Below are 24,803 nucleotides of genomic sequence, written 5' to 3' on the forward strand. Positions count from 1 at the left end.
GGGTTTATTTCTTATCTCTCTATCTTGCTCCATTGAACTCTTTGTTTTTGTACCAGTACCATATTATTATGACTACTATAGCTTTGCAGTATAGTCTGAAATCAGGTAGCATGACACTTCCAGTTTTCTTGTTTTTTCTCAACATTACTTTGATTTTTCAAGGTCTTTTATCATTTTTATACAGATTTTAATATTGTTATATCTATTTCTGTGAAAAGTATCATTGGAATTTTTTTAAGGATTGTATTAAATCTGTAGAGTGTTTTTGGTAGCATAGATATGTTAACAATATTAATTCTTCAGATCCATTATCATAGAATACTTTTCTATTTTTTTGTGTCTTCCATTTTTTTCTTCAATGTCTTATAGTTTTCAGAGTCCAGGTGTTTCAACTCCTTGGTTAAATTTATATCTGGATATTTTTTGGATGCAATTGTAAGTGTAAGTGTTTTCTTCATTTTTGTTTCTGCTAGTTCATTATTATTGTGTAGAAAAACAACAGGATTTTGTGTATTAATTTTCTATTCTGCAACTTTGTTGAATGCTTTTATTAGTTCTTACAGATTTTGGTGGTTAGTGTTTATAATGTATAATATGTTATCTGCAAATGGAGACAGTTTTACTTTTTCCTTTCTGATTTGGTCGACTTGTTAATTGAAGTATAATTAACATACAATGTTATATTATTTTCAAATGTATGTACAGCATACTGCTTTTACAATTCTATACATTATGATAAGTGTACTGACCATCTATCACCAAACATTATTACTATCTTATTGACTATATTCCCTATGGTGCTCTTTTCATCTCTGTGATTTATTTTGTAATTGGAAGTTTGTATGTCTTAACGCTCTTTAACTTTTTCTGGTATGAATGATGTTAATTTCTTGTTTGTACCTAAATGTTCTGGCTAGGACTTTCAATGCTATGTTGAATAAAAATGATGAGAATGATAATTCTTGTGTCTAATCTTAGGGGGAAAATGTCCAGTTTTAACCATTAAATATGATGTTAGCTGTGGATTTTGTCTCATATAAGCTTTCTTAGGTTGAAGCACATTCCGTCTATACCCAGTGTATTGAGTTATCATAAAGGAATGTTGAATTTTTTCATACATGTTTTCTGCATCTATTAAAATGAGTTTTGTTAACATGGTATATAACATTGATGTGCAGATGTTGAACCATCCTTGCATCCCTGGAATTTATCCTATTTGTTCATGTTGTATGATTCTTTTAATGTATTGTTGATTTCAGTTTTGCTAGTATTTGCTTAAGGATTTTTTCTATCTCTATTCATCAGGGATATTGGCCTCTACTTTGCTTGTGGTATCCTTGAGTGGTTTTAGGATATGGATAAATAAAATGAGTTCAGCAATGTTACTTCCTCTTTTATATTTTTAGAAGAGTTTGAGAAGGATTGGTATTAGTTCTTCTTTAAATATTTGATAAAATTTTGCAGGGAAACCCTCTGATTCTCAACTTTTGTTGGGAGGTGTTTGATTACTTATTCAACCTCCTTGCTAGTAATCAGTCTGTTCAGATATTGTATTTCTTTTGATTCCATCTTGCAATGTTGTATGTTGCTAGGATTTATCAAATTCTTCATTGTAGTCTCTTATGATCCTTTGTATTTCTGTTGTAACAAAATCTGTAATGTATTTTTTTTCTTTTCTGATTTTATTTATTTGATATTTTTCTTGGTGAGGCTAGGTAAAGGTTTATCAATTTTGTTTATCTTTCCAAAACACGATCTCTTAGTTTCATTGATCTTTTTTTCTATTATCTTCTTAGTCTCTTTTTCATTTATTTCTGCTTTGACCTTTGTTAATTCCTTCATTCTACTAATTTTCGGTTTTGCTTAATCTTTTTTTTTAATTTCTTGAGTTGTAGAGCTAGTTTTATTATTTGAGAACTGTCTGTCTCTTTTTTATGTATTATTATTATTATTTTTTGAATCAGATATTTCTCAGTATGAATTTTTCTTAGAATTGCTTTTTCTTCTACCCATAAGTTTAGGTAAGTTGTATTTACATTTTAATTTCTCAAGTTATATTTTTTAAGTTTATTTATTTTTAGGGGAAGGAGAGGCAGAGAGAGAGGTAGAGAGAGTATCCTAAGCAGGCTATGCCATCAGTTCAGAGCCTGATTCAGGGCTTGATCTCATGACCCATGAGAGCATGACCTGAGCTGAAATCAAGAGTTAGACACAACTAATTTAGCCACCCAGGTGCCCTGGCAAGTTACATTTTAATTCCTCTTTTGATTTCTTCTTTGACACATTGATTATTTAGTAGCATGTTTTTAACTTTCCACGTAATATAAATTTTCTACGCTTCTTTATGTAATTTATAATTATGTTCAGAAAAGATGCTTGATATTATTTAAATCTCCTTAATATTTTATTAAAAATTTTTGTTTAATATTTATTTATTCCTGAGACAGAGAGAGACAGAGCATGAGTGGGGGAGGGGCAGAGTGAGAGGGAGACACAGAATCCGAAGCAGGCTACAGGCTCCAAGCTGTCAGCACAGAGACCAACACGGGGCTTGAACCAACGAACTGTGAGATCATGACCTGAGCCGAAGTCGGTCGCTCAACCGACTAAGCCACCCAGGCGCCCCTCTCCTTAATTTTTTAAGACTGGTTTCATGGCTTAACATATTATTGATCCTGGAGCATTTTTCACCTGCACTTGAGAATAATATATATTTTACCGATTTTATTTGGAATAGTTTGTATATATCTGTTAAGTTTATTTTGTATAATGTATTGTTTAAAACTGAATTTTCCTTATTGATTTTCTGTCTTATGGTCAAATTTAAATATTTTCTTACTAACAAAAGTAATACAAATTTTTTATAACAACTAAAATACAAAATATGTAAAAAGTTACTAAATCCTTATGCTCACTCCTGTACTTCTAAGTTCCTTAGCATATATCCTCTTGAGATAACCAGTATTACCAGCCTGGTGTTCATTTTTCTTTTGCACCAACACCTTGTACATACAAGTGTATGTAAGCAGAAGCAGATAGAGAGATAAATAATTTGTTTTGACTAAACTAAAATCATACATATGCTGTACTTTACAATTTAATTTTTTACCTGACGATATCCTAATTATCTCTACAAACCAGGAGATATGTATCTAATGCTATTGCTTTAAGTTCCATCTTATTTATGAAAATACACACATAATTTAATTCTCCAAGATGCCATACATTCTGGATTTGCTAACATCAGTTTTTTTAGTTTTTATTTTGGCTTGTTTTGCCACTGCCCATTTCTACCCTTATCCATTTCCACTTATTTTCTTCGGATAACAATCAACAACCTCTTACTATGTAGTATTCGTTACTTTTATTAAAGATTCACTTCACCATATCAAACCTTGAAACACACACACACACACACACACACACACACACACACGACAATGGGAAATGTGCAGAAAGCAGAAGAGAGGGCGATGTTTTGTTAGTTTTATTTAAAGGCAAAAAAATAAACATACATCTCTGCATCCAAGTTAGCAATATATGTTACAGCTCTTCCTCTAACCATTCTAATGGATGCATAATAATTCACTGATACCTTAACTTGCATGTCCCTATTAGTGACCTTGAAAATATTTTGAATGTATTTTGGTCACTTTCATTTGATAATTTGAGAATCATGGCTTTGTATCCTTTGTCCATTTTTCTCATTGGATATTTAGAGATTATTGTCAATTTATAAAAGACTTTATTTATTATAGATATAAGTCTCTGTTGTTCTTCTTTGTTGTAATTTTCCCTACTCTCATATATCTATTGTTTTTATGTTTTTTTTATTATATTTTTTAAAATTTACATCCAAATTTGTAAGCATACAGTGCAACTATGATTTCAGGAGTAGACTCCTTAGTGCCCCTTACCCGTTTCGCTCATCCCCCCTCCCACATCCCCTAATGTAACCCTCTGTTTGTTCTCCATATTTATGAGTCTCTTCTGTTTTGTCCCCCTTCCTGTTTTTATATTATTTTTGTTTCCCTTCCCTTATGTTCATCTATTTTGTCTCTCAAAGCCCTAATTATCAGTGAAGTCATATGATTTTTGTCTTTCTCTGATTAATTCCACTTAGTATAATACCCTCCAGTTCCATCCATGTAGTTGCAAATGGCAAGATTTCATTCTTTTTGGTTGCTGAGTAATAATATATATAAATTATATATTAATTAATTAATATATTAATGTATATTAATATATATATTATTATATATCTTCTTTATCCATTCATCCATCGATAGACGTTTGGACTCTTTCCATACTTTGGCTATTGTTGATAGTGCGGCTATAAACATGGAGGTGCATGTGCCCCTTCGAAACAGCATACCTGTATACCGTGGATAAATGCCTAGTAGTGCAATTGCTGGGTCATAGGGTAGTTCTATTTTTAGTTTTTTGAGGAACCTCCATACTGTTTCCCAGAGTGGCTGCACCAGCTTGCATTCCGACCAACAATGCAAAAGAGATCCTCTTTCTCCACATCCTCTCCAACATCTGTTGTTGCCTGAATTGTTCATGTTAGCCATTCTGACAGGTATAAGGTGGTCTCTCATTGTGGTTTTGATTTGTATTTCCCTGATGATGAGTGATGTTGAGCATTTTTTCATGCGTTGGTTGGCCATCTGGATGTCTTCTTTGGAGAAGTGTCTATTTATGTCTTTGCCCATTTCTTCACTGGATTCTTTGTTTTTAGGGGGTGGAGTTTGATCAATTCTTTATAGATTTTGGATACTAACCCTTTATCAGATATGTCACTTGCAAATATCTTTTCCCATGTTGTCAGTTGCCTTTTAGTTTTGCTGATTATTTCCTTCACTGTGCAGAAGCTTTTTATTTTGATGAGGTCCCAGTAGTTCATTTTTGCTTGTTTCCCTTGCCTCCAGAGACTTGTTGAGTAAGAAGTTGCTGCGGCAAACATCTAAGAGGTTTTTGCCTGCTTTCTCCTCGAGGATTCTGATGACTTCCTATCTTACATTTAGGTCTCTCATTTATTTTAAGTTTATTTTTGTTTATGGTGTAACACAGTGGTCCAGGTTCATTTTTCTGCATGTCGCCGTCCAGTTTTCCCAGCATCACTTGCTGAAGAGACTCTCTTTATTCCATTGGATATTCTTTCCTGCTTTGTCAAAGATTAGTAGGCCATACGTTTGTGGGTCCATTTATGGGTTCTCTATTCTGTTCCATTGATCTGAGTGTCTGTTCTTATGCCAGTACCATACTGTCTTGAAGATTACAGCTTTGTAGTATAGCTTGAAGTCTGGGATTGTGATGCCTCTTGATTTGGTTTTCTTTTTCAAGATTGCTTTGGATATTTGGGGTCTTTTCTGGTTCCATACAAATTTTAGGATTATTTCTTCTAGCTTCGAGAAGAATGCTGGTGCAATTTTGATTAGGATTGCATTGAATATGTAGATTGATTTGGGTAGTATCGACATTTTAACAATATTTGTTCTTCCTATCCAGGAGCATGGAATATTTTTCTATTTTGTGTGTGTGTGTGTGTGTGTGTGTGTGTGTCTTCTTCAAATTCTTTGTTAAACTTTGTGTATTTTCAGTGTATAGATTTTTCATCTCTTTGGTTAGATGTATCCCTAGGTACTTTATGGGGTTTGGTGCAACTGTAAATGGGATGGATTCCTTGATTTCTCTTTCTGCCGCTTCATTGTTGGTGTATAAGAATGCAACCGATTTCTGTGTGTTGATTTTATATCCTGCAACTTTGCTGAATTCATGAATCAATTCTAGCAGTTTTTTGGAGGAATCTTCTGGTTTTTCTATATAGAGTATCATGTCATCTGCGAGGAGTAAAAGTTTGACCCCCTCCTGGCCGATTTGCATGCTTTCTTATTTCTTTGTGTTGTCTGATTGCAGAGGCTAAGACTTCCAATACTATGTAGAATAACAGTGGCAAGAGTGGACATCCCTGTCTTGTTCGTGACCTTAGGGGGAAAGCTCTCAGTTTTTCTCCATGGAGGATGATATTAGCGTTGGGTTATGTTTTTTTTGTTGTTGTTGTTTTGGTTTTTTTTTGGTTTTTTTTTGTTGTTGTTGGTTTTGCTATGCAAAAATTTATAAACCTTTATATAGCCAAATATATTATAATTCTTTTTATTTATTCTTGGCTTTCTATATTGGTGAAAATAATCTTCGCCATAACCTAGTTTTCAACAGGGAATTTAAAAATAAAAAGCTAGTCCTGGGGCACCTGAGTGGCTCAGTTGGTTGGGCAGCTGACTTTGGTTCAGATCATGATCTTGCGGTTCTTGGGTATGAATCCAGCGTTGGGCTCTGTGCTGGCAGCTTGCAGCCTGGACCCCGCTTCATATTCTGTGTCACCCCCTGTCTACTCCTACCCCACTTGTCCTCTGTCTCTTGTTCTGTCTCAAAAATAAACATTTTTTTAAAAATTTTTAAAAAGCTTGTCCTAAGGAAATAATAAGCGGTCATCTAGTCCCAAACTGTGAACATTGTGATAGTCAAGGTTCTAGTATCTTAAAATGTGTCAGCAAAGATTTTCTAACCTTCCTCAAAATACCTAAATAATTTGAAAACAGAAAGTATCATGAATGTTGCATAATCTAGTTGCTACTTCCTACAGTTTTGGAGTCAGAAAGCTTTGATTTTAATTGCTACACTACCAGTTACTTGCAGAATTCCTTTGAAGAACTTTTTTTAATCATTTGGAATATCATTTTCCTCAAGTGTAAAATGGGACATGAATACCACATTCTTTATAGGAAAGTAAAGCATGTAAATTGCTTAGTAATGTATCTAAGGTTGTATTAAACATATTCATAGACCCATATTCCTATCAAGATTTCTCGAATACTGATGTGTGTAAATTTTAATTTGCATTTGGGCAATATGAACATAAGGTAAAAGAAACCAGTTCAGTACAAAATGTTCAAGTCAAAAAATACATCAATATGTTAATTGTCACCTTCTTACCAAGAGAAACAGTCATTGATAGCTTATTTTATTTTCCAGCAGGTATTTTCATTTACTGAGCACCCAGAAATTAGGTGGTATTATACACAATCCTAAGCATTTGATTAAATAGCTTATACTGTCAGTTCCTATGGTTAATTAGAGTCAAATGAAGGCAAATCAAATAACGAGAAAAAAAACAAGGAAGGAGGATGAAAAATTATTTCTATTCAAGGAAAGATATTGTTTGTAAACTGGAGTCCACCTTAGAGTACTTACTGTATACGGAATTAGCTATACTTACTCTATGTGATTTTTTTAAATATGAAATTTATTGTCAAACTGGTTTCCATACAACACCCAGTGCTCATCCCAAAAGGTGCCCTCCTCAATACACATCACCCAGTCTCCCCTCCCTCCTACCCCCCATCAATCCTCAGTTTGTTCTCAGTTTTTAAGACCCTCTTATGCTTTGGCTCTCTCCCTCTCTAACCTCTTTTTTTTTTTCCTTCCCCCCCCCCATAGACTTCTGTTAAGTTTCTCAGGATCCACATAAGAGTGAAAATATATGATATCTGTCTTTCTATGTATGACTTATTTCACTTAACATAACACTATCCAGTTCCATCCACGTTGCTACAAAGGGCCATATTTCATTCTTTCTCATTGCCACGTAGTATTGCATTGTGTAAATAAACCACAATTTCTTTATCCACTAGTCAGTTGATGGATATTTAGGCTTTTTCCATAATTTGGCTATTGTTGAAAGTGCTGCTATAAACACTAGGGTATAAGTGCCCCTATGCATCAGTACTCCTGTATCCCTTGGGTAAATTCCTAACAGTGGTATTGCTGGGTTATAAGGTAGGTCTATTTTTATTTTTTTGAGGAACTTACACAGTGTCTTCCAGAGTGGCTGCACCAGTTTGCATTCCGACCAACAGTGCAAGAGGGTTCCCATTTCTCCACATCCTCTCTAGCATCAAATCTAGCAGTCTCCTGATTTGTTCATTTTAGCCACTCTGACTGACTTACCTGATCTAGCATTGAGAAGAATGCTGGTACAATTTTGATTGGGATTGCATTGAATGTGTACATAGCTTTGAGTAGTATTGACATTTTAACAATACTTATTCTTCCAATACATGAGCATGGAATGTTTTTCCATTTCTTTTATATCTTCTTCAATTTCCTTCATAAGCTTTCTATAGTTTTCAACATACAGATCTTTTACATCTTTGGTTAGGTTTATTCCTAGGTATTTTATGCTTCTTGGTGCAATTGTGAATGGTTTCAGTTTCTTTGTCTTTCTGTTGCTTCATTATTAGTACATAAGAATGCAACTGATTTCTGTACCTTGATTTCGTATCCTGCGACTTTGCTGAATTCATGGATCAGTTCTAGGAGACTTTTGGTGGAGTCTATCGGGTTTTCCATGTATAATATCATGTCATCTGCAAAAAGTGAAAGCTTAACTTCATCTTTGCCAATTTTGAAGCCTTTGATTTCCTTTTGTTGTCTGATTGCTGATGCTATAACTTCCAACACTGTGTTAAACAACAGCGGTGAGAGTGGACATCCCTGTCATGTTCCTGATCTGAGGGAGAAAGCTCTCAGTTTTTCCCCATTGAGGATGATATTAGCTGTGGGCTTTGCATAAATGGCTTTTATGATGTTTAAGTATGTTCCTTCTATCCCGACTTTCTCAAGGGTTTTTATTAAGAAACGGTGCTGAATTTTGTCAAATGCTTTTTCTGCATCAATTGACAGGATCATATGGTTCTTATCTTTTCTTTTATTAATGTGATGTACCACATTGATTGATTTGCGAATGTTGAACCAGTCCTTCAGCTCAGGAATGAGTCCCACTTGATCATGGTGAATAACTCTTTTTATATGCTGTTGAATTCGATTTGCTAGTATCTTATTGAGAATTTTTGCATCCATATTCATCAGGGATATTGGCCTGTAGTTCTCTTTTTTTACTGGGTCTCTGTCTGGTTTAGGAATCAAAATAATGTTGGCTTCATAGAATGAGTCTGGAAGTCTGGAAGTTTTCCTTCCTTTTTTTTTTTCTTCTTATTTTTTTTTTTTTTTGAATAGCTTGAGAAATAGGTATTATTTCTGCTTTAAATGTCTGGTAGAATTCCCCTGGGAAGCCATCTCGTCCTGGACTCTTATTTGTTGGGAGATGTTTGATAACTGAATCAATTTCTTCATGGTTATGGGTCTGCTCAAGCTTTCTCTTTCTTTCTGTTTGAGTTTTGGGAGTGTGTGGGTGTTTAAGAATTTGTCCTTTTCTTCCAGGTTGTCCAGTTTGTTGGCATATATTTTTTCATAGTATTCCCTGATAATTGCTTGTATTTCTGAGGGATTGGTTGTAATACTTCCATTTTCATTCATGATTTTATCTATTTGGTCCCTCTGTCTTTTCTTTTTGAGGCGCCTGGCTAGAGGTTTATCAATTTTGTTTATTTTTTCAAAAAACCAACTCTTGGTTTCATTGATCTGTTGTACAGTTTTTTTTAGATTCTATATTGTTTATTTCTCTGATCTTTATTATTTCTCTTCTTCTGCTGGGTTTGGGGTGTCTTTGGTGTTCTGCTTCTATTTCCTGTATGTGTGCTGTTAGATTTTGTATTTGGGATTTTTCTTGTTTCTTGAGATAGTCCTGGATTGCAATGTATTTTCCTCTCAGGACTGCCTTTGTTGCATCCCAAAGCGTTTGGATTGTTGCCTTTTCATTTTCATTTGTTTCCATATGTTTCTTGATTTCTTCTCTAATTGCCTGGTTGACCCATTCATTCTTTAGTAGAGTGTTCTTTAACCTTCATGCTTTTGGAGGTTTTCCAGACTTTTTCCTGTGGTTGATTTGAAATTTCGTCACATTGTGGTCTGAAAGTATGCATGGTATGATCTCAATGCTTGTATACTTATGAAGGGCTGTTTTGTGATGCAGTGTGTGATCTATCTTGGAGAATGTTCCATGTGTACTCGAGAAGAAAGTATATTCTGTTGCTTTGGGATGCAGAGTTCTAAATATATGTGTCAAGTCCATCTGATCCAATGTATCATTCAGGGCACTTATTTCTTTATTGATCCTGTGTCTAGATGATCTATCCATTGTTGTAAGTGGAGTATTAAAGTCTCCTCCAACTACCACCTTCTTATCAGTCAGGTTGCTTATGTTTGTGATTAATTGTTTTATATATTTGGGGGCTCCCATATTCGGCACACTGACATTTATAATTGTTAGCTTTTCCTGATGGATAGACCCTGCGATTATTATATAATGCCCTTCTTCATCTCTTGTTGAGGCCTTTAATTGAAACTCTAGTTTTTCTGATATAACTATGGCTACCCCAGCTTTCTTTTGACTTCCAGTAGCATGATAGATAGTTCTCCATCCTGTCACTTTCAATCTGAAGGTGTCCTCAGGTCTAAAATGAGTGTCTTGTAGACAGCAAATAGATGAGTCTTGGTTGTTTATCCATTCTGATACCCTATGTCTTTTGGTTGGAGCATTTAGTCCATTTACATTCAGTGTTATTATAGAAAGATATGGGTTTAGAGTCATTGTGATGTCTGTAGTTTCCATGCTTGTAGTGATGTCTCTGGTACCCTGTCTCACAGGTCCCCCTTAGGATCTCTTGTGTGGCTGGTTTAGTGGTGACAAATGTCTTTAGTTTTTGTTTGTTTGTGAAGACTGTATCTCTTCTATTCTAAATGACAGACTTCCAGGATAACAGATTCTCAGCTGCATAATTTTTGTTTATCACATTGAAGATTTCCTGCCATTCCTTTCTGGCCTGACAAGTTTCAGTGGAGAGATCCATCACTAGTCTTATCGGTCTCCCTTTATGTGTTAGAGCATGTTTATCCCTAGCTCTTTCCGAATTTTCTCTTTATCCTTGTATTTTGCCAGTTTCACTATGATATGTCATGCAGAAGATGGATTCAAGATACATCTTAAGGGAGTTCTCTGTGCCTCTTGGATTTCAATGCCTTTTTTCTTCCCCAGATCAGGGAAGTTCTCAGCTATTATTTCTTCAAGTACACCGTCAACACCTTTCTCTCTCTCTTCCTCCCCTGGAATCCCAATTATGCATATGGTATTACGTTTAATTGTTACTTAGTTTTCTAATTTTCCCCTCTTACTCCTGTATTTTTTTATCTCTCTTTTTCTCAGCTTCCTCTTTTTCCATAGTTTTATCTTCTAATTCACCTATTTTCTCCTCTGCCTCTTCAATCCAAGCTGTGGTCATCCCTATTTTATTTTGCAGCTCATTTATAGCATTTTTAACTCCTCCTGGGTGTTTCTTAGTCCCTTGATCTCTGTAGTTGTAGATTCTCTGCTGTCCTTTATGCTTTTTTTCAAGCCCAGAGATTAATTTTATGACTATTACTTTAAATTCATTTTCTGTTACATTGCTTAGATCGTTTTTGGTCAGTTGTCTAGCTGTCTCTACTTCCTGATGTTTCTTTTGAGGAGAATTCTTCCATGTTGTCATTTTGGATAGACCCTGGAATAGAGTGGAGCTGCAGGGCTCTTCCTCTGTGCTGTCTGGAGTAACTTACGTTGGTGGTCAGACCTGATGTCTGCCCCCAGCCCACCGCTGGAGCCACAGTCAGACTTGTCTGTACCTTATCTTCCCCTCTCCTAGGGGCAGGACTCAATGTGGAGTGGTGTGGCCTCTGTCTGGACTACTTACACACTGCCAGACTTGTGGTGCTGCTTCTATGGGATCTGGCATATTAGCTGGGGTGGATCAGCAGGGTGCCAGGGGCAGGAGGGGCAGAATCAGCTTGCTTTGCCTTAGGTGGTCCACTTCGGGAGGAGCCCTGCAGCACCAGGAGGGAGGCCAACCCTTCGGAGGGATGGATCCACAGAAGCACAGCATTGGGTGTTTGCACGGTGCAAGCAAGTTCCGTGATGGGAACTGGTTCCCTTTGGGATTTTGGCTGGGGGATGGGCAAGGGAGATGGCGCTGGCCAGCGCCTTTGTTCCCTGCCAAGCTGAGCTCTGTCCTTTGGAGCTCAACAACTCTCCCTCCCATTTTCCTCTAGCCATCCCACTCTCCGAGCAGAGGTGTTGACTTATAACATTCCAGATGTTAAGTTCTGCTGGCTGTGAGAACACACTCCATCCAGCCCCTCCGCTTTTGCAAGCCAGACTCAGGGGCTCTGCCTCCTGGGAAGGCTGGATGCCCCTCCACCTCCCCCACTCCCTCCTGCCAGTCCATGTAATGTTCACTGCCTCTCAGCCCTTTCTACCCTCTTCCGTGGGCCTCTCGTGTACGCTTTGCTCTGGAGAGTCCGTTTTGCTAGTCTTCTGGTGGGTTTTCTGGGTTATTTAGGCAGATGTGTTTGGAATCTAAGTGATCAGCAGGACGCGGTGAACCCAGCGTCCTCCTACGCCACCATCTTCCTCCAAAATCTCTCTACTCTGTGTGATTTTTTTGTGAATTCACAAATTGAATAAAGACACAGGAACTATAGAACTGTGCACACTCTTTAAATTTGTACTTTTTACCCTAAAACACACATCGTTTTATGACAAAATAAAACGAGTAAATCCTCTTCCTATTCTGGGCCTATTTCTTTGTCTTCAAAATGAAGAATTAAGTTAAATGAGCTATAAATTGAAACCGGAGTGAACAGTACAGTGAAAGTGTTTGGTGTTTTAATGGAGTCTGAAAGATGTAAGCCATATGCCTGCACATAACTGGGATAGATCAGGAATGGAATACCCCTAATGATGTAACATAGGTGGCTGAACTACTAGATCACAAGAAATAATAGTGACATGAAATGAAAATTATCTAATGAAATTTTTCCAAGGAAAAGGTATGGGAATTCTTAGATACTACACTGATTTCCAGAGTGTAAAAAAATAATAATTTAAGAATTGTATTTAAAATATGTACTTATGACATAAGGACTCATTTTTCTAACACTGTCATTACTTGGTTTGGTCTGTTTTCAAAAGACACAATTTCTTTAATTTGAAGCATTATCATTGTATTTGAAGATAAGATATTCAAGTACCAGTAAAATTAGTTGTATAGGCAAACCGAAGGACATAGGTACATATAAATGTGATTCTGTATTTATTTTGTTTGTTGGCTACTTCCATATCTCTAAATAATATATTTTATGGTTACTTTTCAATTTTATACATTTTCTCAAAATGGTCTTCCATAATGGGTGAAGATTTTGTTTATATACACCATTTCCTCTCCTCTTTTCCTAATATGGTTCTATCTTTATTTTTAGTTCCTTCATTAATTGTCTTTGTAACTTTAAGTATTTTATTTGAAAAATTTACCTACTCTTATTCCTCTTCAGTTCTTTCCTGTCTCTTTTCTCTAGCCCTTCTCTTATTTTATATTTTTATTGAAATATGATTGAAATACAACATATAGTAGTTACAAATGTACCTCATAGTGATTTGATAATTTTATACATTAATACATGATCACCACCAGAAGTCTAGTTTCCATTTGTCACCATACAGACTTATTACAATATTATTAACTATATTCCCTATGATGGACATCCCCATGACTTAATCATTTTATTTTATTTTTTAAAGTTTATTTATTTTGAGAGAGAGAAAGTGGGGGAAATAAAGAGGGAGAGGGAGAATCCCAAGCAGGCTCTGTGCACAGCACAGACATGGGGCTCAAACCCACAAACTGTGAGATCATGTCCTGAGCCAAAATCTAGAGTCAGATGCTTAAATGAGCTACCCAGGTGCTCCTGACTTAATCATTTAAACTGGAAGTTTGTATGTCCCCTTTTCCTATTTCACCCATTTCTCCATCCCCTCTCTTCTGGCAACTATCAGTTTGCTGTCTGTACCTATAAGCCTACTTCTGTCTTGCTTTATTGACTTATTTTTAGATTCCACATATAAGTAAAAATCATGTCATTTGCCTTTCTCTGACTTATTTCACTTAGCATAATATCCTCTACGTGATTGCATGTTGTTGGATTTGGCAGGATTTCATTCTTTTGTATGGCTGAATAATATTCCAGTGTGTTTGTCATACATTCTGTATCCATTTATTATTAATGGATACTTAGGTTGCTTCCATATCTTGATTATTGTATATAAAGCTATAATAAACAAAGGAATACATCTATCTTTTAGAATTAGTGTTTTTAGATTCCTTGGATAAATAATGAGAAGTGTAATTGTAATTGCTGGATCACATGGTAATTGAATCTTTTTTTTTTTTTTTAAGAAACTCCATACTGTTTTTCATAGTGGCTGCATCAATTTATATTTTGACCAACAGTGCACAAAGATTCCCATTCCTCCACACCCTTCCCAACACTTGTTATTTCTTGCTTTTTGTTTGTTTGATAATTACCATTCTGGCAGGCATGAGTTGGTGTGTCCTTAAAGTTTTTATCTGCATTTCCCTGATGATTAGTGATATTGAGCATGTTTTGATCTTCCTGTTGGCCCTGTTGTTGCCTGTTGACTTCTTTGGAAGAGTGTCTATTCAGGTTGCATGCCAATTTTTAATTAGCCTTTTTTTCTTTTACTATTGAGCTGTACAAGATCATTATATCTTTTGGATATCAACCCCAGGTGTCTTCTCCTGTTTAATAGATTGTCTATTTATTTTGTTGTTGGTTTCCTTCACTGTGCAAGAGATTTTAGTTTGCTGTAGTTTCATTTATTCATTTTTGCTTTAATTGTCCTTGTCTGAGGAAATACATCCACTAAAATATTGGTAAGATCAATGCAAAAAAACTTACTGTTTGTATTTTCATCCAGGAACTTTTTGGTTTCAGGTCTTACATTTAAGTATTTAATTCACTTCTAGTTTATTTTTGTATTCACTGTAAGAATGTGGTTTAGTTTTGCGCACAATTTATTAAAAATTCTGGTTTCTTTCCCCCACTATATGTTCTTGACTCCTCTGTTGTAGATAAATTGATCACAGAAAATGAGTTTATTTTTTGGGTATCTATTCTGTTCCATTAACTTACGTGCCTCTTTTGGTTCCAGTACCATATACTTTTGATTATTATAGTTTTGTAGTGTAGTTCAGAATCTGTAGCATTTAATATTTCCAGATTTATTCTTTTTCAAGATTTCTTTGGCTATTAAGTATCCATTGTAGTTTACTTCAAATATCAGGATTATTTACTGTAATTCTGTAAAAATGTCATTAGTATTTTGTAGGGATTGTATTGGATCTTTGGATTGCTTTGGGTAGTATAGATATTTTAATGATATTAACTCTTTGGGTAGTATAGATATCTTAAAGATATTAATTCTTCCTGTCCATGAGTACAAAATATATTTTCACTTATTTGTGTTGTCTTTAATCACTTTTACAATGTCATAGTTTTCTGAATATAAGAGTTTCACCTCCTTGGTTAAATCTATTCCTGAGTATTTTATTATTTTGATGTTATTGTAAAAGGGATTGTTTTCTTAATTTTTCTTTCTGATAGTTCATTTTAGTGTATAGATATATATCTCTGTATATTAATTCTGTATCCTGTAATGTTACTGAATTCATTTTCATGTCATCTTCAAATAGTGACAATTTTACTTCTTCTTTTTCAATTTGGATACCTTTTACTTCTTTTTTTTCCTAATCACTGCAACTAGGACTTTAATACTATGTTGAATAAAAGTGCTGATAGCAGGCCTCCTTTTCTTGTTTCTGATTTAGAGGAAAAGCTTTCAGCTTTTCACTGCTGAGTATCTTAGCTGTGGGTTTATTATATGTGGCTTTTATATGTTGAAGTACATTCCTTCTATAAACACTTTGTTGTGAATTTTTATCATAAATTGACGTTGAATTTTGTCAAATGCTTTTTCTGCATCTATAGAAATGATCATACTTTTTTTCTTTTTTGATGAAATTTTTAGTGAATTTTCCATCACAATGGTGTGTCTTTTATTGTATCCTAGAATTCTAGGAATTGTGGATGTGGTAATGGTGAGTTTGGGAATCTAGGCTCCCAAAAGTACCTTCTGTTCTACCCTTCATTCTGCAATGGCTTCCGGGCAAATCACCCCTCCACTGGAACCACCCATTCCATGACCAAATTAATATCATTGGCAGTGAATTCCAGACACTCTTCCTTGGTCATGCTTTCCAATAGCCGTAGGTATATGAGCTCCCAGAACCCCCAGTGGCAAAGGACTACCTTACCATCATACCTACAATGGGCACTGAGTACAACTGGCCTCCTTCTTGGGGTTACCAGCCTGCAATGATGATTCCTGCCATCAGGTCTTCTAGATACCATTAACACATCTCCTAAAAGAGGCTGGTTGCTGTGTGTACCATAAGAGGCTCATTCAGCTCGGTGCTGTGGAAATCAAACTGATAACTGACAGCATCACCTACTGCCTGCATATAAGCTGCTGAGCCTTAGTGGCAGCAAAAAATACAGTCATGAATAGGGGTCAGCCTATCAGTCACTAAACTGGTGATGTAGGACCCAGTGGTTGTTATGGAGTGGGCTCCCAAAATCACGACTCCATCAAATTGCTCAGCCATTAGAGTAGTCCCTGTGGAGATTTCCTGGGTTTCCCAGTTGGGGATAATGGCCTCTGGACCACAGATCAACGTTGCCTGCTCCTCCAGAGGCTACTATAGTGGCTTCCAACTTCCTTCTCCAGTACTGTCACTAATCATGTACTTTTTAATCCTTCATTTTTTAATGTGGAATATCATGTTGATTGATTTTCGTATGTTCAACCATCATTGAATCCCCGAAAAGAATCTAATTTGACCATGTATTATTCTTTTAATATATTGTTTAATTCAATTTGCTAATAGGTTTTTGAGAATTTTTAAATCTAAGTTCTTTAGAAATATTGGCCCGATTGTTTGTTTGTGTCTTTCTTACTCTCTCTCTCTCCTTTTGGTATCAGAATAATACTTGCCTCTTAAAATAAGTTTGGCACTGCTACTTTTTATTCCATTTTTGGGATAATTTGGGAATAGTAAGTATGGAATTTTCTTTATTTCTTTGCATTGTCTGACTGCAGAGGCTAAGACTTCCAATACTTTGTTGAATAACAGTGGCGAGAGTGGACATCCTTGTCTTGTTCCTGATATTAGGGGCAAAGCTCTCAGTTTTTCCCCATGGGAGATGATATTAGTGTTGAGTCTTTCATGTATGGCTTTTGTGATCTTGAGGTATGCTCCTTCTATCCCTACTTTGTTGAGGGTTTGTATCAAGAAAGAATGCTGTATTTTGTCAAATGCTTTCTCTGCGTGTATTGAGAGGATCATATGGTTCTTGTCCTTTCTTTTATTGATGTGATGAATCACGTTAATTGTTTTGCAGATATGAAACAGCCTTGCAACCCAGGTATAAATCCCACTTGGTCGTGGTGAATAATTTGTTTACTGTATTGTTGGAGCCAGTTGGCTAATATCCTGTTGAGGATTTTTGCATCTATGTTCATCAGGGAAATCAGTCTATGGTTCTCCTTTTTAGTGAAGTCTTTGTCTGGATTTCGAACCAAGGTAATGCTGGCTTCATAGAAAGAGTATGGAAGTTTTCCTTCCATTTCTATTTTTTGGAACACCTTCAAGAGAAAAGTGTTAACTCTTCCTTAAATGTTTGGTAGAATTCCCCTGGAAAGCCGCCTGGCCCTGGACTCTTGTATTTTGGGAGATTTTTGATTACTAATTCAATTTCCTTACTGGTTATGCATCTGTTCAAATTTTCTATTTCTTCCTGTTTCAGTTTTGGTAGTGTATATGTTTCTAGGAATTTGTCTATTTCCTTCAGATTGACCATTTCATTGTCATATAACTCCTCATAATATTCTCTTATTGTTGTTTGTATCTCTGCTGTGTTGGTTGTGATCTCTCCTCTTTCATTCTTGATTTTATTTATTTGGGTCCTTTCTCTTTTCTTTTTGATCAAAGTGGCGAGTGGTTTATCAATTTTGTTAATCCTTTGAAAGAACCAGCTTCTGGTTTCATTATTCTGTTCTACTGTTTTCTTTTAGTTTCAATAGCATTAATTTCTGCTCTAACCTTTATTATTTCCTGTCTTCTTCTGGATTTTGGTTTTATTTGCTGCTTTTTCCAGCTTCTTAAGGCATAAGGTTAGGTTGTGTATCTGAGATCTTTCTTCCTTCTTTAGGAAGGCCTGGATTGCTATATTCATTCTTCTTATGATGACCTTTGCTGCGTTCCAGAGGTTTTGGATTGTGTTATCATTTTCATTGACTTCCATATACTTTTTAATTTCCTCTTTAACTGCTTGGTTAGCCCATTCATTCTTTAGTAGGATGTTCTTCAGTCTCCAAGTATTTGTTACCTTTCCAAATTTTGTCTTGTGGTTGATTTCGAGTTTCATAGTGTTGTGGTCTAAAAATATGCACAGTATGATCTCAACCTTTTTGTACTTAGGGTTGATTTGTGTCCCAGTATATGATCTATTCTGGAGAGCATTCCATGTGCACTGGAGAAGAAACTGTATTCTGCTGCTTTAGAATGAAATTTTCTGAATATATCTGTCAAATCCATCTGGTCTAGTGTATCATTCAAAGCCATTGTTTCTTCTTGATTTTTTGATTAGATGATCTGTCCATTGTAGTGATTGGGGTGTTGAAGTCTCCTACTATTATGGTATTACCATTGATGAGTTTCTTTGTGTTTGAGATTAATTGATTTATATAGTTGGGTGCTTCCACATTTGGAGCATAAATGTTTACCATTGTTAGGTCTTCTTGGTGGATAGACCCCTTAATGATGATATAATGCCCTTCTGCATCTCTTGATATAGTCTTTATTTTAAAGTCTAGATTGTCTGATATAAGTATGGCTACTCTGGCTTTCTTTTGTTGACCATTACATCATAGATGGTTCTCCATCCCCTTACTTTCAATCTGAAGGTATCTTTAGGTCTAAAGTGGTTCTCTTGTAATCAGCATATAGATGGATCTTGTTTTCTTATCCATTCTGTTACCCTATGTCTTTTGATTGGAGCATTGAGCCCAATGACGTTTAGAGTGAGTACTGAAAGATATCAATTTATTGCCATTATGATGCTTGCAGAGTTGGAGTTTCTGGTGGTGTTCTCTGGTCCTCTCTAATCTCTGTTGTTTTTGGTATATATAATATATTATATTTAATATATTAGTATATATATTATATTATATAATTATATTGTAATATATTAATATATGTTATATTATTATATAATATAATATAATAGCATATAATATATAATATTATAATTATAATATAATTATATTAATATATTATATAAAAATATAATTAATATATAATTATATATTTGTTATATAATATATTATATTTATATATATTATATATATGGATATATATTATATATATATATATTATACATATGTATACATCTTTTCTCCCTTCAGAAATTCCCCCTTAAAATCTCTTGCAGGGCTGGTTTAGTGGTCACAAATTCCTTTAATTTTTGTTTCTCTAGGAAACTTTTTATCTCTACTTCTATTTTGAATGACAGCTTTGCTGGATAAAGAATTCTTGGCTGCATATTTTCCTGATTCAGCACATTGAATATACCCTGCCACTCCTTTCTGGTCTGCCAAGTTTCTGTGGAAATTTCTGCTGCAAACCTGATCTGTCTTCCCTTGTAAGTTAGGGACTTTTTTTTCCCTTGATGCTTTCATGATTCTCTCCTTGCCTAAGTATTTTGAGAATTTGTGTATGATATGCTCACATAACCCTTCTACCCTGATTTTTCTCTCTATCTCTTCTGGGACCCCTTTGATTCTGATGTTGTTCCTTTTTAATGAGTCACTGATTTCTCTAAGTCTTAAATTGTGCATTTTTGCCTTAATCTCCCTCTTTTTTTCTGCTTCATTATTTTCTGTAAGTTTGTCCTCTATATCACTAATTCTCTGTTCTAGCTACCCAGTCTCTAGTATTGGAACTGTGTTCTCCCCGATCAGTAATCGTGCACCCGTCCTCTGTCTTCAGCTTTCATCCACTCTCCGCTTCTTCACTATGAACAAGCCCCAGGCAGTACCTCTCCCAAGTTTTGTCTGAGATGCGTTTTTTTTCCTCCGGCCCCTTACTTCTGAAGGACCACTGCTTTTAGCCATTCCGCCCCTCTGCAAGAGGGTCTCATCGAGCAATGGCCAAATGAGCAAAGGCCAAATGTTGACTGCACCCAGGATCGCTTGCTAGACCCTGCTGCTGCTGGTGGCCTGTGACTGAGGCCAGGTGCCAGCCCACCCCAGAAAAAGTTATTGAGATAGTGTAGCAGGAACTTTTCAGGGATTATGGAAAATCACAACACATATCTGGCACCAGGCTTCACCCTTAATGACCTTGTTCCAGCACCAGCGAATGTAGCCATTTTCTGGGGTGTGCTGGGTCTAGGTGGCTTCAACAGTCTCTACCAAATGTCCTCCCAGCAGTGGAACCGCTTTTCCCCATGTGGCCTGAGATCCCCCCAGACCCCACTCTGTTCCTGGGGATTCACCCTTCCCACCAGAGCACAGTCAGTTATCAAGCTGCAGAGTTGCAGACTTTGCGCTCCCCTTGTTTACAGTCTTAATATAATATAATTTAAACCCTCTCCTTTCTCCTTTCTCCCTTTTTATTTTAGACCCTGTGACTGTTTCCAATTTTCCACTTTCTCTCCAGCTGTTTTTGGGGAGGGGTGCTTTTCCTGTATTCTCCCCACCCCCACGTCTCCATCCTCTCTCTGACTGCAAAAGCGGCTCTCTGCCTGCCGCCAGCTTCTCTCTCCCCAAGTTCACCTCTCTGTGCCACATACCTGCTGAATTCTGTGTTTCAGGTTGTGCAGATTGTTGGGTTAAACCTCCAGTTTTCTAGGTGTGTTGGATGGTTTAGTGTTGGTCTGGCTGTATTTCATGGATGCGAGACACACAAAAACCTTCCATGCTGTTCCGCCATCTTGGCTCCTCCTCCTCTTTAGTATTATGTTTAGATCCTTTTCTCATTGTCTTTCTTGTATTCACTAGAAGCTTTTTTCATTGTTGTTGCTGTTTGTAGTACTGTTTCATATAAAATAAAATATCTTAGGTATATTGTAGTCTTTTTAAAATTTATTTATTTAAATTTAAGTTAGTTAACATACAGTATAGTATTGGTTTCAGGAGTAAAACCCAGTGATTCATCACTGACATATAGCACTTAGTCTTCATCACAACAAATGCCCTCCTTAATGCCCATCACCCATTTGGCCCATCCCCTCATCCACCTCCCCTCGAGAAACCCTCACTTTGTTCTATTTGTTATACTCTATTTTAAGTTGATATTAATTTTGTATTCATTCCAAATATTTACTCATATCACTCAAAAATATTTTGAAAACACACTTTATATAATTTTATTTTTTATATCCCTTAATTAATTATTGTATTTTTAATTTTACTACTTTTATTTTACCCATCATACTTAACTTTATATGTGGTTGAACATTTATTTATTTATCCTTTCCAGTGAGGTTTTTGCTTTTCTGTGTTTTCTTATTACTCACTAATGCCTGTCCATTTTAGCTCAGAGAAATGTCTTTAACATCTCTTTTAAAGCTGATTTAATGGTGATAATTTCCTTTAGTTCTTGCTTATCTGGAAAACAATTTGTAAGTCTTAATTTTGAATAATAAACTTGCTAGGCAGAGGATTCTTGGTTTGCAGTTTTCCTCTTTCAGCACTTCAGAATATGTCATGCTACTCCTTTCTGGCCTATAATGTTTCGGCTGAAAAATCTGCCGATAGCTTTATGGGATTTCCCTTGTATGTAGTAAGTTGCTTTACTCTTGGTGCTTTTAAAATTCTTTTTGTCCTTAACTTTTACCATTTTGAAATGTGTCCCAGTGTGTTTCTCTTTGGTTTCATATTATTTGGAACTCTTGGGGCTTTGTGAACCTGTAGGTATGTTTTACTGTCCCAGATTAGAGACATCTTAGCACTTATTTCTTGAGATATTTTCTGTGTCCCTTTCTCTTTCCCTTCTCCCATTCTGCTTGATGTTATCCAGATGTCTTTTTTTTCTCTCCCCTTTTGGTGCTCTGGGTGTTTGCCATTGCTCTATATTCCAGCCCACAAATTCATACTTCTATTTTGTTCATTGTGTTGTTGAACCTCTCTAATGTATTTTTCAGTACAGTTATAATTTGTTTGGCACTTTATTATATTTTCTATTACATTGTTGAAGTTCTCACTATGTTCATCCATTCTTCTCCCAAGATCAATGAGCATCTTTATGACCATTACTTTGAATGCTTTATCAGTTAGATTGCTTATTTCCATTTCATTAAGTTTAATATGGAAATTTGCCTTATTCTTTGATTTGGAACATTTTCCTGTTTCCTCATTTTGCCTATCTGTGTTTGTATTGTATTAGGCAAAATGGCCACCTCCCCCACTCTTGAAGGAGAAGTATTGTGTAGAAGCTGAAACGTGTGGTCCAGAAATGCAATCTTCCTTGGCTACCAGAGCCAGGTACTCTATTGTTGTACTTCTTGTGGGTTGCACATACCCATGGGTTGTGATAAGGCTACAGCTGCTGTACAGAGATGGTGAAGCATGAGGCCTTTTTTTGAACTGTTTGTAACTCAACCCCTGCACAAGGAGAGTATAATTTTAGCCACTTGCTCATCTCATTGTTTCTTGGTCTCTGTGTGGGGTAGGCAAGGTCTTTGGGCACTCATTTGTTCGGTTTGTGGCTAGTATGTTGCACAGGGAATGTGAATCCAAGGGCATTTTCCCAAACTGTGGCTCAAATCTCTGAATGGTTTGGGTGAGGCTCAAGGTACTAACTAACCCAGTTGTGGCATTTCCACTACATAGGGATGGCAGGATGTGAGGCCCTTTCTCAACTTAGCTTTGGCTTGGTTTCTGTGTGGGTAGTGCAGGGCCTAGGGTGCTTACCCACCCTTGTTGTGCCTTGGTCTCTGCATGGGTTGGGGTGCTTGGGCACTCACCTGGCCCCATTATGGCTTGGGTGTCCTGCACGTTAGGTGGGGCAAACCAAGTAACAGACTCTGAACTATAGAGAACAAAGTGATGGTAACCAGAAGGGAGATGGGTGAGTGTATGGTTAAATAGATGATTGAGATTAAGGAGTGCACTTGTGATGAGCACTAGGTGTTGTATGGAATTGTTGAATTACTATACTGTATACCAGAAACTAATATTAAACTGTATGTTAACTAAATAGACTTTAAATAAAAACTAAAAAAAAAAAGAATAGAGAATTGTCTTCTTTTGATAATAGCTATCTATAAAAAACTGATAGAAAATGTCATACTTTCCCATTAAGTCAAGACAAATTAAGATCAAAAATTAAGATCAAGAATAAGGTTAGGATATACCAAACACATCTCGATTTTTCTTTTTCTTTTACAATCCTTGTTAGATCTGGTTTACTCAAAAAATATCTAAAATATGACCACCTTTCATCAACTACACTGCTACCTCCCTGGTCCCAGCCACTGTTAACTCTCTTCTGTAGAAAACATACATCACATCATGTTAAAACACATCACATCTGCTTAAAACTTTCAATCAAGGGATAGATAGCATCTTTTGGGAGTGATTGAAATGTTTGGGAGTGATTGTGGCAGTAGTTTGACAAATATGAATATGTATATATATATACACATTATATATAATATGTATATTATATATAATGTAATATATAATATATAATGTATTATACATATAATGTATAATATAATATATAATGTAATTGCTGTGAGCGCAAAGCTCTTTGTTTTGTTTACTAATATATCCCAAATTCCCAAGAAAGTGGCTGGCACTTGATATTTATTGAACAAGAAAATTAGTGTGACATTTATTTAAAAAATAGGAAGAAATGAATAAAATAATTGCTGGGCAGTTTTAAAAATCCAGATGGTACTAAATAGTATAATTTTTAGTGTGCCCAGTTCATAAATACATTCATTGATTCATTGATTCATGCATTCATTCATCCATTCATTCATTAAAAAAGGGTAAAAAAAAAGCTGTCAAATAACTATTAAGGTGATATTTGACCTGGATCATGAAAGATAAGAAACATTTTGAAAGGCAAAGACAGTGGGGAAATTTGTATCCAAGTACACTCAACTAGTTAATAGGAGAACCAGGCTATGAAATTTTATCATTAGATACAAGATAAGAGTATGATATTGAAAGGTGATATTAACTGAAGTGAAACATAGAATTTTCAGGAAGAATCCAAAGTGAGTGATGGTAGAGACACAAGGTTGGCAACTCACATAGTAAACATAATTAAAGCCTAAGGGGCATAAAAGCCACAATAGATTATTGTGATGCCTCTACACAGGTTTTCTTTTTGATATTAAACTATAAATTAAATGGAAATAAGGTGAACAAAGGCCTATGATTTTTAATAGTGTAGTTTCAAAAGATTTTTTTTCCTTTATTGCATAACTGTGTTGATATGCTGTTGCTTTGCTGTGCTTCAAAAATGCAACTAGTCTACCTATTTCCCCTCAGTCGCCATTAGTTTTGATTTCTTCTTGTTGACATTTGGCTGTAAAGAACAAACTTTAATTCCAAGATCTCCCTTCTTTAGACAATGTTTCATCTTATGGAAAGTCCCAGAAACTCAAAAATCTTTCTCATATGGAAAAAATTCTGCCACTTATTATTCCCTGAATTGTCAAAATAATTTCATACTATCTTAGCTCAGGCTGCTATGACAAATACCATAGAGTGGGTGACTTAACACATATTTCTCACAATTTGATAGTCTAGAAGTCCATGATTGGGATATAAGCATGGCTGAGTTCTGATAAAAGACCTCTTCTTGGCTTATAGA

At 35.7% G+C, this 24,803-nt stretch overlaps 1 protein-coding gene and 1 pseudogene across 1 annotated transcript in view; one reads left to right on the forward strand and one right to left on the reverse strand.

The window, feature by feature from the left end:
• Positions 1 to 24,803, forward strand: part of CYLC1 (cylicin 1) — a 77,526-nt gene that overhangs the window by 50,652 nt on the left and 2,071 nt on the right. The gene's annotated exons all lie outside the window — the stretch shown is intronic.
• Positions 12,559 to 22,948, reverse strand: LOC106985617 (proteasome subunit beta type-6-like; annotated as a pseudogene).

Source organism: Acinonyx jubatus, chromosome X (assembly GCF_027475565.1).
Source record: "Acinonyx jubatus isolate Ajub_Pintada_27869175 chromosome X, VMU_Ajub_asm_v1.0, whole genome shotgun sequence".
Classification (NCBI taxonomy): domain Eukaryota; kingdom Metazoa; phylum Chordata; class Mammalia; order Carnivora; family Felidae; genus Acinonyx; species Acinonyx jubatus.